General features: G+C 35.2%; 1 protein-coding gene across 1 annotated transcript in view; it reads right to left on the bottom strand.

Annotated features, from left to right (window-relative positions):
* Positions 1 to 18,188, bottom strand: part of MTHFD1 (methylenetetrahydrofolate dehydrogenase, cyclohydrolase and formyltetrahydrofolate synthetase 1) — a 75,687-nt gene that overhangs the window by 56,291 nt on the left and 1,208 nt on the right. The window lies entirely within an intron of this gene.

The following is an 18,188-nucleotide window of genomic DNA, read 5'->3' as shown; positions in this document are numbered from 1 at the left end:
CTGTTCATTTCTTCATACTCTTTCCAGGTGACTTCATTGGCTCCTTTGTGTTTATCTATCATTGCTTTGCAATAATTATCTCCCAAATCTACATAATTTAAAAGTTTTTCTACAGAGCTCTAATCATCCCTATATCATCTACTGGACATTTCAAATTGCATATCCCACAGATAGCTTTCATTATTTAAGTATGAAGTGTTATCTTCAAGTTATCTTGATTTACACATCTCTATTAATAAATTTCAAAATCTTTTCATATGACTTAGCTTTTAAAAACATTTATAGCAGCAATTTTTGCAATAGCAAAGAACTGGAAGAAAAGTAGAAAACTGGAAGAAAGGTTGAACAAATTGTAGCATTTGAATTTAACAGACTACTATGTTGTCTGACCAGTCATAACTTCAGAATACTGATGATAAAGCATGTACTTCTCGACAGAGATGATAGACAAGAGGTAAAGAATGAGACAAACATTTCCAGACATTGTCAATGTGTAGATTGATTTACCTTAATTATGCTTATTTGTTTCATGGGAGGATTTCTTTTTGAAAATGGAGTTGTAGAAGAGTCAATTGGTATATAATAATGATGCAAAAAAAAAAAAAGAGCATAAATGAAATAATTTTAAAAAATACTCCACGGGGGGAGAAGGGGGTAGCTAGGTGTCACAGTGAATAGAGCACCCAGCCCTGAGGTCAGGAGAACCCGAGTTCAAATCTGACCCCACACTTAATACTTCCTAGCTTTTACGCCCAGAGAAAGAACTCTGGGTGATGACTAAAAACCATTACATTGAACTCCCAATCCCTATATTTATGCCCACCTGCATTTTTGATTTCCTTCACAAGCTAATTGTACAATATTTCAGAGTCTGATTCTTTTTGTACAGCAAAATAACGGTTTGGTCATGTATACTTATTGTGTATCTAATTTATATTTTAATATATTTAACATCTACTGGTCATCCTGCCATCTGGGGGAGGGGGTGGGGAGTAAGAGGTGAAAAATTGGAACAAGAGGTTTGGCAATTGTTAATGCTGTAAAGTTACCCATGCATATAACCTGTAAATAAAAGGCTATTAAATTAAAAAAAAAAATAAAGCTATTATGTTTTTCTAAAAGCCTAAAAAAAAAAAAAAAAAATACTTCCTAGCTTTGTGACCCTGGGCAAGTCACTTAACCCCAATTGTCTCAGCAAAAAAAAAAAAAAAAAAAAAAAAAAAAAAAAAATACAGATAGATAGATAATATTCAATGGGGAACAGAAGGAAGAGAGTAGAAGGAAATCACAGAGAGGTAGTTCTATCGCTATCTTGTTAAATTTAACATATACTTAATTGTAGCTAATTTGTTTTTACAAATAATAATTTTTGTTATATTTAAGTTAACAATAAAATGTTTTAAAAATATTTATTGTGTATAAGGAAACAAAAAAAAAATTAGAGAATTCTGAAAGATTTGTAAGAATGGCTATGTCTTACTTAAGTAGGGCTTGACCCCAGGTCTTCTTGACTTTGAGGCCAATTCTATATCCAGTGTGTCACACTGTTTACTTGCATGTAGACATGTATACTGTGCTCCAACTATGAGCAGGAGGGTCTCTCCAATTTTTCCCCCATTTCCTTAATCTGTTAATAATCATTTTGAAGTTGTCTTTGCACATGCCTAACACCTATCTTCTAAAAATGTAACAATCCTTTCCTCTCCCCAAATTCCGGTCTTTTGACAAGTAGTTTTTGGTTCTCCTCCACTCCATTTTCAAAAAGAAATCCTCCCATATAACAAATAAATATAATTATGGAAAACCAATCCACATACTGACAATCAGCACAATGATTTCACTGAGGAGGATTTCCAGTGTGAAAATTCTCTCCACTGGAGATCAGCAACTAATCTGCAACTTTACAAGGCTTAGAGAAAGCCTTATAAAAAAGTGGGTTTTTTTCTGGTGGTTACATAGCATATGGAAAACAGTACTTGAAGTATTCTAGACGTTAGTATTATTAGTATTAGTATTATTAATTAATACTAATATTAGTATTGTAGTAAGTTTTAAAAACTTAACTCTCTAGCTACACTGCCTTTAATGACTAGATACATTAATGCCCAAATATTGACACATTCTGTGGTTACTGTGAAAGAATCAGTTTCTCCAAATTCTTAGAAGTATAAGGAGAAATGTAGAATTTTTGAAGTTTCCATTATTTACCTATAGTTTCTTTACCACAACAATGATTTCCATTATCTATTAACTTGACTAAATCGTCTACTTAGGAATATAAACATACCATCTACAGATATTTCAACAACTTCTTTGTAAATGCTTACTGCTTTAATTTCTTTTTCATGCTTTACTGCTTAATTTCTAAAATTATATTAAATAGCAATGGCAAGAGTGGTTAACCTTGTTTAATGTGTTTTTTTTTAATGGAAAAAATGTATAAAAATTGACTCATTTTCAAATAGGCATTTACATGATATTATGGAAGTGTTTTCTTACATTTAAATTATTTAATTAAAGCTTTTTAATTTTCAAAACATATACATGGATAATTTTTCAACATTAATTCTTGTAAAACTTTGTGTTCCAATTTTTTCCCTGCCCCTTCCCCTAGTCAAATTTTTTTCTAACAAGAATTTTTACCATACTTTAACACAGGATTGCTCCCTTATGATAATAAATACATTCAGTTTATTTCATTGAATTTCCTTCCTTCTTTCTCCTCCCTAGCTTCTCCCCCCCCCCACACACACACATTAAATCATCCTTATATTCCATTTATAAATCCCACTTGATCAGGAGGAATACATTTTTTTTCATGAATGTAGTACTATACTTTAAAATCAATATAAGTTAATAACATGAAAATGGTCTGTGATTTTCCTCCAGCTTTTTTTTCTTTTCTATTTTAGAGAAGCAATACTATATTTGTCTAGTAGAAGGAGATAGGAGAGCCTACAATTTTTTTGTTGTTTGTTTCAAGTCATTTAAAACACAGGAACAATTTGTACTTAAAAAGTTTGGTAGAACTGACTTACGGGGATTGGTATCTTTTTGTAAGACAATTCTCAGTGAATTGTCTGTTCTCTCCTTCTAGAACAGGTCTTTTAAAGTTATCTATTTTTGTTTTTTTAACTTCAATATTTATAGGTTCTTGGGTGGTACAATGGATAAAAAGCTGGATCTGAAGTCAGAAAGACTTAAGAGTTCAAATCTGGCCCTTAGACACTAAAGCAGGTATATGATATTGGGCAAGTAAGTTAACTGGTTTGCTTCAGTTTCCTAAACTGTGAAATAAGGATAATAGCACCTATCTCACAAGGTTGTTGTGAGAACCAAAAGTGATAACATTTATAAAGTGCTTAGCACAGTGCCTGGCACAAAGTAGCTGCTACATAAATGATTATTTCCTTCCTTTCCTCTTTATTTTATATATATTATGTACATAATCATTTATTTATTATAGGTTCTTAAGAAAAGGGCTCAATAGCAAGGTGTCCAGAAGTAAATATTCTTTGATAAAGGTGTCCTCTATTAGAGATCAGCTCTGATGTTAATGGGAAATCTTACCTATGAGGAATGCTTCCAGCACCTTGGGTTATGGGACCTCCTCTACAGAACTATTCACTGGTGACCTGGGATACAAGTTATTTTTCCTTTGCCCTCTCTTCATTATAAAATTTGCCCTGAAATGAAAGGTTTGCCAGGCTGCACATTTTTCCCTCAGGAATTAATTGTGTAATTTCTAGAATCTAGGTACTGCTCTGGAATAATTCAGGGGGCAGTGGGGTTTCTAGAAATTTGACCATTTGTTGAGCAAAAATTTCCCAACTTCTTATAAATGGACACTTTCTGCTTTGGTATTGAAAACCAATTTGTGGTGATGTCTACTTTGTCTGTCCTGAGAGCGGTCAAAATCTGAGACACTGGATGAACATCTAGTACAGAGGTTTTTAACTTGGTTTAAATAGATAATACCATCTAATAGATAACAGTTTATTAATTTTAATGGGAAAAATTACAACTTTATTTTCATTATTTAAAAGTAGCTCTACTTGAAATTTAGCATTTTTTTTCCATTACAAAATATAGGCAAAAAAATTGAGAAGGGGTCCATATGCTTCAACAGACTGACAAAAGAAATCCATGATAAAAAAGGTATATATTCCTTCTATTACTTAACTCCTATTAAAAAAACTTACATTTCTCTACAAACTGCTGAGAATCAAGAAAAAGTGCTACATCTGGGAATTAATAACATAGTGGAAAAATGATGATTTTCAAACTCTTTTATGGAATCATGTCTTTTATTTCTCTTCTAGAGAGAAACAGGATCCGAGGTTAGTTACAACTGAATTAATGAGATGTAAATGCAGGATTGAAAGATGTAAGGAAGAATGCTAGTTTTTTTGGATACTATTTCTGTTACAAAGTGTTAGAATCTTTACAAAGTGTTAAGCCATTAGAGTTGATAGAAACAATAATTATCTAATTTAGCATGGTTCAATATGATTGATTTGATCTTAGAAGAAGACATTTTGGGCCAGAACTTGAAACAAGGTACTAAGTACAACTGATGGAAACAATGCTTGTGTTCCTTTAGAGAGCTCATAAGTATCTAAGTACTCAATGGAATTCACCCGTTTGGGAGAATTCAGGGTTTAGAAAGAGATATCTGAATTCATACCTCCCTTAGGGCCAGAGAGCATGCTGGGAGATATCCCACAATCCCATTCTCAGAGAAGTAGCATAAATACAGCCACTTGAAAGTTTTTATTTGGGAGCATTCCCAGGAGTCGGAGAGGAGCACTCTGCAAGAAAGCCTGCAAGCACTATCTTTGAGGAAAGAGAGATTCATCATATCTTCTACCTTGGTGCTGGCTGGAGTAGGATGGACAAACCTTTGGATTTGGAGACATTCGGGAGGAGCTCTTAGAACCAAGTGGAGAGATAGGCCTCTGAGCTAACCGGGCTATATTGAAGGACACAATAAAAGATCTGAACTCTTTTATCACCTGGCTGTGTTTTGGAAAAAGAACCCAACAACAAAGTGTGTGTGGTACTGTGGAAAGAACCTTAATTACAGATTCTGGACCTGGGTTCAAATACCACAGCTGAGTAACTATATAAACCTGAATAAGTCCTCATGTCCCTGGGCCTCATGTAAAAAACGCAGAGATGGAACAACATGGCCTTTGAATTTCCTTTCAGCATTAGGTCTATGATTCTAAGGACCCTTCACCTCATTTGTCAATTAATAATTCTAATATTATTTTAACAGTAAAATCTATAAACTATTCTATTCCTTAATACCTCACCTGAGTTCTCACCGTAGCTGGGCAATCCGTCTAAAGCAGCCCAATTAGAAAGAAAGAAGAGGAGAGAAGGTTGCTAGAAGGGAAAGACAGAAGTAGAAAGAAAAAAGAGCAAGAAAAGGGGGAGACTGATAGAAGGGAGGGCAGAATGAAAGAGGTAGGGGTCAGATGTAAACTTCCCCAATTGATTCCACTACCCACAACAGTTTTTCCAAATCTAAACAATCTGATCTCTAACCTCATTATTCAACTGAAATTACTCTCTCCAAAGTTACTACTGTGACCCCTAAGTTGTCACATGGTTTTTCTCATCCTCTTCTTTTTGGGCCTCTCTGAAATTTGATATCTTCTATGACCCTTTTCTCCTGAGTAAGCTCTTCTCTTTAAAATATTGGAACACTATTCTTCCCTGTTTTTTCCTTCTACCTTTCCAACTGATTCTTCTTTGTCTCCTTTGCTGGAATTTCATCTAGGTCACAATCACCAAACCTGGGTACCCTACAGGGCTCTGTATCAGGCTTTCTTCTCTTCTTCCTCTATATTTTTTCACTTGGTGATCTCATCAGTTCCCAATAATTCAATTATTATTTCCAAGCTGATGATTCTCAAATCAATTTATCCAATCCTCTCTATTGAACTTCATTCATCCTCACATCTCCAAATGTTTATTAGACATCTTAAACTGTGTGTCTTATAGCAATTTTGAACTCAATATATCCAAAACTAAAATCTTGACCTTTCCTCCAAACTCTGTTCTCTTCCAAACTTCCTTATTACCCTAAAGAGCAACACTACTCCTCCAGGCTCACAACTGAAGTGTTATTATTTCATTATTTTTCACTGGCCATATCCAATTTGTTACCAGGGCCTGCTAATTTTACCTTCCTTATATTTCTCACATATAACCCTTTCTCTCCTAGGACACTGCCTTCAACCTTGTACAGGTACACCCTTGGGCTCATGACTAGACTACTGCAATAGTCTGCTCCCTGGTCTCCTTGTTTTGAGTTTCTAACCATTCCAGTCCATCCTCCACTAAGCAAAGTGATTTTCCTACAGCACAGAGAATGTCTTTTGCCTTTCACCACATTCCCAGGATTTGGCACAGTACCTGGAATATAGAAGGTACTTAAGAAACGTTTATTGCCTGACTAAGAATATTGCTCCCAAAGTATGGTGTTAAGAATTAAGAGATGTCAAGAAAAATGTAAACCAGATAGTACTGGAAGATAGAGAGTACAAGCTAAGGTGAAGGACTTTTAGTTTCTTGGGCTAAAAACTAGGGAGAGTGAAGATAAACGAATTGATGCGTTCAAGAGAAGGGGGTGATGAGAGAATTCTGGAAGATGACAGGGTAGGTCAGAAAATTCTAAGCTCTCCAGATTTCTTGCACAAAGAAGACAAAATAGTGAATATAGAGTGGCAAAAATAAACAAGAAATTAGGGCAGAGCAGCAGTCAGTTGCTCTTGGGACAATTGGAGGAAAAAATTCAGAAGTTCAGTGTGGGTGAAGTACAAACATCTCCAGGTTATCTCTGCTGAAACAACAAACAAGCCCTGGGGGCAGCTGACCCTCAGTCATAGGAATTCTCACCCCACAATTGGGAGGATGGATCAGGTTAGATATCTGAGCAGGGGAAGCCTGAAGAACTCTCTGCTGGTGTTTCTACTGGGCTTGTATCCGAAAGAGATCTTAATGGAGAGAAAGAGACCCACATGTGCAAAAATGTTTGTGGCAGCCGTTTTTAATAATGGCAAGAAACTGGAAACTGAGTGGATGCCCATTAGTTGGAGAATGGCTGAATAAGTTATTGTATATGAATATTATGGAATATTATTGTTCTATAAGAAACAACCAGCAGGATAATTTCAGAGAGGCCTGGAGAGACTTAGATGAACTGATGCTAAGTGAAATGAACAGAACCAGGAAATCATTGTACATGGATCTTGCTAGATTATACAATAATCTTGGCTCTTCTCAACAACGAGATGATTCAAGCCAGTTCCAATGATCTTGTGATGAAAAAAAGCCATCTACACTCAGAGAGAAGACTGGGGGAACTGAATGTGGATCACAACATAGCATTTTCACGTCTTTTGTTGTTGTTCGCTTGAATTTTATTTTTTCCCTTTTTGATCTGATTTTTCTTGTGCAGCAAGATAATTGTATAAATATGTATGCCTATATTGGATTTACATATATTTTTTACCACATTTAACATATGTTGGATTACTTGCCATCTAGGAGAGAGAATGGAGAGAAAATTGGAATACAGGGTTTTGCAAAGGTCAATGTTGAAAAATTATCCTTGCATATGTTTTGAAAATAAAAGCCTCAATTAAAAAACAAAACAAAACAAAAACTCTCTGCTGTGGGACACCAGGTCCAGCTGTGCCACCAAGAGTTGGTACTGTGTGGTGGTTAAAGGCAAGAAAGAACCAGCACAGCCCACTGCTAGCTATGGAGAACTGAAGATTACAGCCACTAGAGGATTCTTAGGTAGCAAAGCATTTCCAGCATAGTGTGCTTGGGAGACATAGCTATGGCTTTGAAGAAGAAAGGAGTGCTGAGATGGGGCCATGGAGAAAGATAAAAAAATAACAATAAAAAGGACCTGAGATCAGACACACCATCCCCCACACCCCAGGCCTAGAGGTGAATTTTAAAAATAGAAAGAAAAGAAATGAACAAGAAAAGGAGAAAGAACCTAAACATAGTTGGCTACTATGGGAATAGAGAAAACCAGAGTTCATCTTTAGAAGAGGATACTGAAGCAAAAAGCAATTAAATACTAAATTGGAAATCCCAAAAATTATAGGTGAAATTAACAAAACTGAATGTAAAAAAAACTCCTGAATTAGTAAATAAAATTAGGAGTTGGTATTATGAAAAAATTAATAAAATAGATAAAACATTTTGTTAATGATTTTAAAAAGGAGAGAAAAGCAAATCACTGATATCAAAAATGAAAAGGATGCATTCCACTAAAGGTAAAATTAAAGCAATTATAAGGAGTTATTTTGACCAGTTATGTCACTAAATTTAACAACTTAAGCAAAGTAGAATATTTACAAAAACACAAGCGTTGGCATTAGCTTGAAGAGGAAACACAATATCCAAATAGCCTATTAAAAAAAATTGAATAGGCCATAAAAGATCTTCCTAAGAAAAAAGCACTGGGAAAAAAAAAGCTATTAACTTTCATTAGTTAATATATATAATGATATATAATATAATAATATAGTTACTTATCAGACTTAGGGATAGATGAAACAAGAGATAGTGTTAAGATGTAAAATAGGTAATTCTGATTATTAAATCAAAAAGGTTTTGTACAAATAAAACAAATATAGCCAAGATCAAAAGGAAAGCAGAAAAGGGGGTGAGGGAGAGAGGCTTATAAATAATTCCTCAGATAAAGGTCTCATATTTCAAATATATAATTTTGTCAAATTCATAAAAATGTGAGTTACTCCCCAACTGATAAATGGTCTAAGGATATGAACAGGCAGTTTTCCAATGAAGAAATCAAAACAATTTAGTTATACCCTAACTCATCACTGATTAGAGAAATGAAAATTAAAACAACCTTGAGATATCATTTTACAACTATCAGATTTGCTAAAATGAAAGGGGAAAGTAACAAGTATTGGAGGAGATATGGAAAAATTGGGACCTTAATTCATCATTGGTAATGAATTAAGGTCTGTGAGCTGATCCAACTACTTTGGAGGGAGATATAGAATCATGCCCAAAGAGTTATAAAACTGATTATGTTCTTTGATTCAGCAAATATCACTATTAGGCCTGTTTTCCAAGATGATTAGGGAAATTGTAAAAAATCCACATGTTCTAAAATATAACAGCTCTCTTTGTGGTGGCCAAGAATGGGAAATGGGAAATCTGGGGGATGCCCAGCAATGGGGAAGGGCTAAACAAATTGTGGTATATGTTCATGATGAACTATTACTCTGCTATAAGAAATGATAAGCTCAATGATTTTAGAAAAGCACAGAGAGACCTCCACAAAGTAATAATAGCAAAATGAACAGAACCAAGAGAATACTATATGCAATAAAAGTTTATCGTTTTAAGAACAACCTTGAAAAACCAAGCCATCCTGATAATTATAAAGATCCAAATTAATCTAAAAGATCTTATGAAGGAAAATGCCGTCCAACTCCAAAAAGGTCTAAGAAATGATGAACTGGCTGATCTAGAAAAGGTTGGAAAAAATATTTGAAAATGCTACCCCTTTTTCAGAGAAACAGACAGGAGGAAATAAGCATAATATGGTTTTATATGCATGAGGGTACATGTGGATATATATATGTTTATAGATAACTATGTTTATGTATATATAGTCATACTTAATTGTAACCTTCTTTAGGGTGGAGAATGGACAAGGGGAAGACAAAAACTAAAAAGCAAAGAACAAAAGAAAACCAACAAGGAAGCAAAGAAAAGGAGGGCAGCTTTGAAAACAACATATAGTAATTATATAGGTTTTCTTGAAATGGATATATATTATTTTATATTGAATCCCTTCTTATGGTCCGTTGTGTACATGGCAATATTTTATTTCTTTCATTTTGAATTTAAGTGTAATAAAAAAATGGCAGTCAAGAAAATAAAGATCTATTGTTTAGAATTGAATTTAATACAATGAAATTTAATAAGGCTGGAGGGAAAAAAGAAGGCTTTTTCATTTTGTCTGGTTATCTCCAGGGTCTGGCACAGTACACAATAAAAAAAGTTCACAATAAATACTAAATTGACTCCAAGCATTTGAATGAGGTCAAACTTGTCCTGCTTAGCCCTAAAGGTCTTAGCCAAAAAAAATGTGAGTTACTCCCCAACTGATAAATGGTCTAAGGATATGAACAGGCAGTTTTCCAATGAAAAAATCCTGTTTAACATATGTTGGATTACTTGCCATCTAGGGGAGGGAATGGGGGGGAAATTCTAGGAGAAATAATGCTATCTCTTCCTTTCTATCCAAGTCCCCCCACCCCCCTTTTCCTCTTCTACATCATAGACTAAAATAAACTCTTATGTATATACCTGAAGGGTCTGTCCTTAGCTCTCACCCCTTCTCTCTTAATAGAGCAAAAGAATTTAAGGACCATCTTATTCAAGACTAAGTGTCTCTCCTCTAGCTTCAATCTCCTATTAGCAAAGGACAATTGTGAAGAGAGCCAGGGTAACTAAGTGTAGTTGATTGAGAATCCTGACATACAGGTAAGATTATAATAAAGACTTCCTGATGCCATCAGGGAAAGTACTGATAGGAATCAGCTCAGTTTATAATCCACCCCAGGAGAGGTATAGGGAAACCCCAGTTTACAGAATCCAATCAGAAAGCCAATTTATGATGTCAAATTACCTATAAATTTGCCCATGGCCTATGACATTTTTGCTGAATCCCTTTTGGGTTAGCCTACCATTTTGTTCTGCCTCATGGGGATCTTACTCATTTCTCCCCCATGCTTCATAATGTCTTTCTTTTTGATGGGAAGATTTCTCCCCTATGATACTACACAATGTTTCTCCTGACCACTATGCTTCTAAATCCCATTCTTAATAACTGTTTTAGAGTACAAACTCCCTTTCAGGATTTAGTCGAGCACCTAAGGATATACCTCAACCTCTTGGAGTGTTCTCTGAGTAATTCTGAGTTCCACTAAGAAACTTGTTTTTTCCATCATTATTAAAACTTCTTTCTATGCTCTCAACATATTTACCATTCCTGATGTCTATTGTATCTCTTCATTTTGCCAAAAAGAATGGTGAATTCGTCATATGATTGAACCCTAACATTTGGGTTAAATCAGATCATTCAGATAATTACCTGAACTAAGATAAATATTTTTATTGGCCTTGAATTAGGGGTGCTAACTTCCTGATCAAAAGCTGGTAAGGTAACAGATCAAAGTATAAACACATTTTTTTTTCTATTGCAATCAAATAAATCTCAGCCAACTGAAATTTGTTTTTCATGAACCTGGAATTTAGTTCTTTATTTTTCTGGTCAGTTTTGTTGGCCAAACTGCAAACAGGCAGGACAGATGGCATTTCAGTAAAAATACAGATATAAATAACATGTATAATTAACCACTTTTGAGTATTTTTTCCTGTGTTTAAAATGACTACTAATCTTTTTTTTTGCAAATGCAGTCTTATTATTTCTTTGTATTTCTACTCCATTTTATCTGGATGATATTAGGAATTCTGATTCTCAACTGAAGGGGCATGAAGTATTCAGGTAAACAGAGTAAAATTCATTTTAAAACAATTCACTTCAATCTATGCCTTCTGGAAATTTCATTTGTAAAAATAGGATCAGAAGGAAGTTAATGTTCTTTCTCTCTTTGAGACTTGTGTCAATGCAATAAAATTTGGTACCAGAAGGCACTTAGAAGTTTCTTGGAAGAAGCAATTTAATAACTTTGCTAACATAATCATTAAACCTGACAATTATTGGAAACCTTAGCCCCAAGGAAATGATAAGATATTGCTGAAGTATAGATCAAATGTGGAGGTGTAGATTTGGGGTACCTAAATGAAATTAGGGTTTAGATAAGGTCTAGTGGCAGGTTTGGGGTACAGGAAGTCAAGCAAAGCTCCCCTGCAACCCCCTTGGATTCGGCGCAAGGATACAGCGGTAGGTAAATGAGATCTAGCAGAGCGAGTCCCCAATAAAAGCATTTATTAGCCCGAGAGCTAGATTGATAAAAGAGGTTTATTACTGAGTTTAGAAGTAGGAGATAAGTGAAGGTAGAGACAAGGAGGGCACTGGACAGAGGGTCCAGTGGACACAGGGTGCTCACATGGCTGGCATGTTTGGAATCTCTGCAAAGAGGGGTTCCCAGAGTGGCCCTTTTGTAATAGGAGACTTAGCTCAAGGGGCTTTTGGGTGTAACCCCAAAGTTGGCTCAGATCCGAGTGGGGCTGGGATAGGTCAGGATCTTCTATTGGAATTCAACGGGACCAGGATTTGTGAGTCAAAGGGTAATTTACATTAACTAGGGGGGGTTGGGAATCAAAGATTGGAATCTTTCCTGCATCATTCCCCCCTCAAGCAGTTGAAACTTAAATTCATTTAAGGAAAAAGACATGGGACAAAGTCTGTTATTGAGACAGAATTGAAGATTTTCTCCTTCCAGGATTTTCCAAGTTCAGGGGTCCCCTCTTCAATATGAGTATGTGTCTCTCTTCTACCACCCCTAGACATTGGGTCAAATCCTCCTCTGACAGACAAAAGAATGAAAACAGAATGATTTAGAAACAAAGTAGGCACTTTGAAAGATACACCCAATCTTTCTTTGGCTATGGGAAACTCTAGAATAGAATACCCTGCCAATATTCTAAAACACAAAACTCTTAAAAAAACCGACCATTTTAAGAACTTTGCATAAATTTGAGCTTAAAGTTAAAAACAGTAATACTTCACATTCAATCAGATAAATTAGGATAAGAACACTGATTTAGAGCTAGAATTACTCAAGAGTTCAAAGGGCAAAAGCAGTAATAAAGAACCCAGTTAAATGAATTACAGAGTTGGAATGGACCAGAGGTCACCTTATACAATTCTACACAAAGTATGAATCCCATCCAGAAAAATCTCAATAGGTCATCCAAACTTCACCAAAAGATTTCCAGTCCTGAGGAATTCAATATAAGTTGGACATCCTATTTTTAGAATGTTTTAATTTCGCTCATGTGGAGCTAAAACTTGGCTAGGTCTTAAATAGTAACTAATTATGCTGTCAACTAGGGATTATATAAAAGTTTCTGTTTTAAAAGTGGAACCATGGATACCAATACAAATACACTATCAGTTTTTATGGAATCTATTGCAAAATTTACCTCTTTCAAATATGTTCTTTATGTAGCCAAGAATTTTTGGATTTTTTTTTGGGGGGGGGGGGAAGCCAATAGTAATAGCAGTAAATAACTGCAACATAATTTACATAATAGAGAAATTGAGAAGAAAAGCTCTACAAGCAAATAAGATAACTTTGTGAGATCACTCTATAGATAAGATTAAAAAAAAATAGCTGTCTGTTAAAATGCAAAGAAATGTCCAAAACAGAATTTTGAAACTTTCCATCCGGACAGTAATAGTTTGCCACTGACATTCTATGATTCACAACCCAATTCTCCTACTTGAAATACAGTAAAATTGACTGTTTCTTTTGCAAAGGTGGAGTTCATGACATCATTTTTCTTTTTGCTGAGGCAATTGGGGTTAAGTGACTTGTCCAGGGTCACACAGCTAGAAAGTGTTAAGTATCTGAGGTCAAATTTGAACTCAAGTCCTCCTGACTTCGGGGCTGGAGCTCTATCCACTGCGCCACCTAGTTGCCCCATGATGACATTGAATTTCACAAGAAAATTCCCAATGCCAAATTACTGGTCTAATCATACAAAAGTACCTAACTTAGAAATATTTTTTTAATCATCGTTATTATTTTAAAGAGAGAATATGGTAAGGCTGTCTTTATAGTACAAACTGCTTCGAGTTTGTAGTGCTTAAAGAGATAAAACTTTATACTTAGCATACAGGACACACTATTTGGGATCCTTAATCTTTGCTGTAATTCTCACTAATTTGCTATTATATCTTTATACAAGTCATTTAGCTCCTTGAGTCTTAAGTTATTGAAAAATATATGCACTATATGACCTCTACCATTCCCTCCCAGTCGAGGCCTGATTTGGACTCCGGTCAAGGCCAGCATTCTATCCATTGCACCATCTAGCTGCCCCCAATACTCTTTTTTTAGAAATCTTTTTGTTCATTCTAACTCTTCACCTCTTACAGCTGATACCATAATCCAATTCTGCCTAACAATACTTTAACATAAAATATAATAAAACAGAAACACATATAAACAGAAGCCATTGACTGTAACACCACCTGGTGTTCAATGAAGTGCAAATAAATATATATATATATATATTTTTAATTTTAGTTATCCTAGTTGAAAAGCACATATGGTTATCAAAAACCAAAATTAACTAAAGAAGTTTCCCAAACTAAGTCCACTTTGTAGAAGAAAACTGTCCATTAGTCTGCTTCTGTAATATAACAGCAAAGTTTTAAAATACTGATCAATAAAATAAAGAACTGGCAATTAATGAAATACTTTGCTTGTATGTTGATCCAGCAATATCACTACTAGGTCTATATTCCAAAGAAATCATAAAAAAAGGGATCTTTTTGTGGTTGCAAAGGATTGGAAACTGAGGAGAGGTCAAACAGGCATATGTCTGAGGTAGGGCTTCTTAAGTCCAAGGAAAGTTTTCCAGCACTCACATGCTGCTTCTCCACAAGATTCATACTTCACCTTAAAAATTCATAAAGCATAGTCCTCATGATCCCTGGGGATGGGATATACTTATCCCTGGGAAAGTATAATAAATCATATTTTACACACTTAGAACAAATTTTTGAAAGGTAAACTGCCTAAAGACAGTATCTTTACAGAATATGTTTAAGCTAGAAAAAGGACTGAAGGTAAACATGAAAGGGCAGTTTATATGGAAGAGAATGACTTCTGATTGTTCTTAGAGAGTAGAACGAGTGGTAAAACTACAAAGTACCCTGGCTCCCTCTCACTTTTCTGTCTTCTGACGGTTTATTTCACAAAGCACTCCCTAATTCACTTTGTAATCCAATGATAACTGGCTTCCTTGCAATTCTTCACAGGCGGCATTCTATCTCCCCACAGCTGCCATTTTATTTATCTGTCCCTCCCCCTTCCCCACCCCCCAGGAATATTCTTCTTCCTCATTTCTACCTGGTGGCTTCTTTCAAGTCAGATAAAATCCTACTTTTTTACAAGATGCCTTTCCCAAAATGCCCTCTTACTAACTAACACATTGCTTCTGTATATATATCTTCTTTGTTCTTGGACTTTTTTTTTGCATATTATCTCCCCCATCAGACTGAAAGTTCCAGGAGTCAAGGATATCTTTCCTTTTATGGCTCAGATGCTAATTAGTACTGAATGACTTAGACAAATTTAAGCTTGTTAAAAGTAGAGCTATCCCAGACTGGAATGGGCTTCCTTTTTCCTTTCACTGGAAGCCTTCAAGTAAAGGCCTTCCAATTCACTAGTTATGGGTTGTCCTAGTTAGCTCCAGAAGTGTCTTCTAATTCTGAGATTCTGTATGTGGCTGAGATAAAAAATCCAGGAGTTCTGACCCCAAGACTTGTATTCTTTCCAAGTTCCCTGAAGTCCTTCTGGATTGCTTTGGAGAAGATGTAACCATAAAAACTGATGTAAATAAGAATGACTGAATATTTCTTAGGAAATATTCCAGCTAGATAGCATTAGATAAGAATTCTCTAGGATCCAGGATAAATATAACACTTAAAACCTTTTGGGGAAAACTTGGCCTTTAGTCTTGTGGAGCTAACTAAAGGGAAATCTTTGGTAAACAGAAGGGTCTTCAAGTCTAGGAATTAGTCTTGAAAACAGCTTTTAACTCTGTTAGTATATATTGGCCACAGGATAACTATTATCTTTATATTAAACTCAAGAAAACACAAGTATGTTACTTTTGCAGCTCTTGTCTTGTTTGGAATACACAAATAGAAATAGAAATAGGAAAAATATATGGCTCCCTCATCCCAGAATATAAAATCTTTGAATATCAGAATATCATTCTTCTTTTCTTAAGATGACTAAAATAGAGGTAACAGCTATTCCATCAAGGTGCCTAAAACACCACAATGTTGCTTATTCAAAAGATGTGGCTACATAAGACTCAATTTCAGGTTTCAGTGCCTCCAGATTGTTAACCCTTTCCTAATGATAGCAAAGTGACAATCCAAGTCTTTTAACTAGTTAAAAAGATTAATGAAGTTCATAAGAGAATATTAACTCCTCAAGGGAAGGGAGTGCTTTCATAGGCACTTAAGTACTTCTTAGATTAAAGCACACTTAAGTATCACCTACCTATGCCATTAGTTTTATTATCAATAATTATACTTATTTGTATGGCTCTTTATATTTGTGGCACTTTCACAAATATGAGAAATATTTCAGGGGTATCGAAATTCTAGTTTTCAGTATAAGTCATTTTGGGGGATAAAAATGAAATGGGCAAGCAGGAAGCCCAGGTTTCATCTCTTTCATTACCATTATTACTTTAAAAAAAAATCTTGAGATAGTGTCTCAAGTATAAAGAAAAATTTTTTTTAATTGAAACGTAACACCAGTAAAGTTAGCAATATATGTTAATGACAAGAAGAAAGGAAGATGTAAGATTCCAAGCAGAAAAAACAAAAGACAAGGAAGGAAGGAAATAAGCACCTGTTAAGTGTGTGCTATGTGCCAGGTTCTGTGCTGAGCACTTTAAAAATATTTTATTTCACAACAACCCTGAATGGTAGCTGCTGTTATTATCCCTATCTTACAGATAAGACAATTGAGGCAGGTTAAGTGACTTGCCTAGGATCATAGCTGGTGTCTGAGCCCATATTTGACCTCAGGCCCACCTGAGCCCATAACACTGGGCCACCTAGCTGCCTCTTTTGGCACTAATCACATGATCAAAGATTTAGAGCAAGGGGAACTCTAGAGATTACCCAATCCAATTTCTTCATTTTACATACTGATGAGAAAACACTCTAACACTAAATGACTTGCCTGTCCAAGTCACAAAAGCATCATTTCAAATATAATTGGAAGGAGTTTTGGAATCCTTGCCAATTGCTCATCTTAAAAAACAAATTAAAAAAACCACAACTCCCAACAACTCAAACCAGTCTTTCAGTCATGTGGATGCTTTCCTTCATGACACTGCAGGCCAGTCAAAGGTTATTTTCACTGCTGTTGTCCTTGGAAACTTCACTGGGTTTGAGGAATTGACAAATTGTCTGGGTCAGACAGAATTACATCTGAATAAGAATTCTTTCTAAAACATACCTGATCTTTGTTTGAAACTCTCTAGAATGAGGAAATAACCTACTACTTTCAGCCCAATCTGGCCTCTGTTACTTACTAGCAAGTCACTTAATCACTATCTGCTTCAGTTTCCTCAACTTGTAAAATGGGGACAATAATAGTACCTACCTCACAAAACTGTGAGGATCAAATGAAATAATATTTGTAAAGCACTTGGTAAAGTACCTGGTGTGTAGTAGATGCTCAGTACATCTTTATTCCCTTCCCCACTTTACTTTTAGATAACTTCAGTTGTTAGTATCAAATCCTGAAATAAATCACAGCCATGAGTTGAGGAATAAAGTGCCTGAGATAACAGGGCAGCAAAATTGCCACCCTGGGGGATGTTTGATGAGAACCATGGAAAAGTTCTTCATACTTTTAGGAAAAGGGGGTCAAGAGCTTGTATGAAGCAGCAAGACCTGCTTATGAGACTCCTCCAGTGGCCTTTGGCAGTTCCAGGAAGGAAAGCCACTTCTTTCTGGCCGTTTTGCTCAATATGACATGAATCCCAAAGGAAGGGAGCAAGGTCCTTAGAAACTGAGATTCATCTTAAGCTAGGTAAATCTACAAAATAAATCTCTGGATGAGTGTGAGTGGATAACTTGGGATATAATTCAACTCAACCTAATCAGAAAAAATACAAATACAAAAACAATACTGAAATTCTGACTTTATGAGAATCATTAAGGAAGAGGAGTTCATATTACATTTGGTAAGAATAATTTTCTGTCAGTAGAAAGCTCTGTCATATATCAGGCTTTAACCTTTCTGTATGTCTACTGCTTCTAGTACTGCTTTTTACGGCAGAATAAATTTGTCCTTTTGAACATCACAACCTTCCAAATAATTTAATTCAACTCAACAAGCTTTTATTATGTGCCCACTATGTATATAAGAGGAAAGAAAAAA

Source organism: Sarcophilus harrisii, chromosome 2 (genome assembly GCF_902635505.1).
Source record: "Sarcophilus harrisii chromosome 2, mSarHar1.11, whole genome shotgun sequence".
Lineage (NCBI taxonomy): Eukaryota > Metazoa > Chordata > Mammalia > Dasyuromorphia > Dasyuridae > Sarcophilus > Sarcophilus harrisii.
Note: the sequence above shows the minus strand (reverse complement) of the source record. Positions and strands in the feature narration are given on the sequence as shown.